Genomic DNA, 1,707 nt, shown 5'->3' with positions numbered 1-1,707 from the left:
CCGTGCCGGGACACCCCGCGGCGGCTCCTCTCTTGCGCTCCCCCGACGGCGGGCGGTTGTGGGGACACTCACTCTCTTTCTCGCCCCAACTCTCTTCCTGCGACCCTCATCAAGGTCATGGGGGGGCGCGCGGGGGCTGTTGTGCCGCCGCCCGCCGGGGGGGGCTCCCTCTCCGCCCCCAGGCCCGGGGCGGGGCGGTGGCGGCGGTGACGAGGTGAAAATGGCGGATCTTTCGAAATCCAGTCCCGGGCCCTGACGGAGTAGCCGCTGCCCGGGCCCCCTCACTGCCACCGAGAGTAACGGGCAGGGGGAGCCTGCACCGGGCTGGGCCGTGGAACGGGGGTGCTAGCGGCCCAGGCTGGGCCACTACTTGTGTTGGGCCCAGTGCCTTGTACCCGTCGCCGCCTCTGGGGCAGGGGGCCTCTGCTTTGCCTCGGTGCAGGGTGGTTGCTGGCAGCGCCCTGCTCCCATCGAGCACTGGGTCTTTCAAGCCCTGTTTCTACTTGCCCTGTCCCCTCCTGCTGCTCCTTGTCCTGCTGGCAGGTGAGTAAAGCTAAGCAGCGGCTTGTGTTGAAGCCTGCTGGATGGGTTGGTATTTTTATCAGAGGGCAGTCTTTTTTTCTCCTCTTTTTGCCTTTGGAGGCTGGCTGTAGCTCTGCAGGGGTAACAGGCTTCAGAAGGCGAAGGAGGTAAAGTGAGTTTGCCATAGTGAGTAGGGGGCCCAGCTACATATACTGAATTACCCCCAAAAAAAACCCTGATGGGGATTGGGTGTATGGCTCTTTTTGAGTAGGAAGTATGGTGCTGGCAGGGACTGGCTATATTGCTTCCCTTGTGTAGGGAGCTGAGTGTATGGTGTTAATCCACAGCATCACAGGTGGCATTCTTGGGTTTTGTGCACATGGCACCTAGCCAGGTTTCAACTCTGTTTCCAGCCTGTGGCAAAGACTCGGCAGTGCTAAGCACCCATAATTCCCCATTGCCCAGCACTTTGCAGGATCAGGCTCCAAATTATAGCCCTAACAAAACAGGATAGCATGATTATAATGTACTTTGGTCTCATTGTATCTGTGCGTTACTCTGTGCTTCTGAAATGCGTTGGGTGTTATAATGCACTTCTACTATACAGTAAAAGTGAGAGCTCATGTTGGCTCTGAGACCAAACTGTCAGATATTTATGTGACTTTCTGGAAAATATCTTTTGAATGAAAGCCTTTTATGTGTCATTTTTTAAGGAAATTTTCCTTATAATGTCTAAAACGTCATACTTGGCATGGACTTTGCCCTTGGTGAAAGCAAGTTTTTTGTGTGTGTGTGTGTGTTTATTTTCAAACTAAATCCTTTCAATCTGGAATCCTTTGATACATGTGGATTTCTGACTGTTTGTTTTTCTTTCAAGGGTGAAACTCTTCCTTGAGCCTGCATATCTCTGCATGTGAAATAATACCTCTTTGTTTTGGGGCATCAGGAATGATGCAGTTTCATGAGGAATTGCACTTACAGGCTACGTGAAACAGCTGCTAGACAGTAGTCTGAACAGGAGGAAAACACTGAAATGCATGCTGCTTTCTCTTGTCATCTTACACATATTGAGGGTTAAAACTTTCTGTCCTGGCTCAAGTAGTATTAGAGATGTTAAGTCTGTTGGTCTCTGTGATGTTCATAAGTACTATTTAGGATACAATGAACTGTTTGAGAGTTCAAATT

General features: G+C 51.1%; 1 protein-coding gene across 4 annotated transcripts in view; it reads left to right on the top strand.

The window, feature by feature from the left end:
- The first annotated feature begins 211 nt into the window (after window positions 1-211).
- The window catches only part of LIN54 (lin-54 DREAM MuvB core complex component), a 78,392-nt gene continuing 76,896 nt past the window's right edge, over window positions 212-1,707 (top strand). For all 4 annotated transcript variants that reach the window (XM_025193923.1, XM_025193922.1, XM_025193918.1 and 1 more), the window contains exon 1: window positions 212-543. The gene's annotated coding sequence lies outside the window, so the exon portion shown is untranslated. The remainder of the gene's footprint in view (window positions 544-1,707) is intronic.

Source organism: Alligator sinensis, unplaced genomic scaffold (assembly GCF_000455745.1).
Source record: "Alligator sinensis unplaced genomic scaffold, ASM45574v1 scaffold1384_1, whole genome shotgun sequence".
Lineage (NCBI taxonomy): Eukaryota > Metazoa > Chordata > Crocodylia > Alligatoridae > Alligator > Alligator sinensis.
The sequence above is the reverse complement of the archived record's forward strand: the minus strand, read 5'-3'. Positions and strand labels throughout refer to the sequence as shown.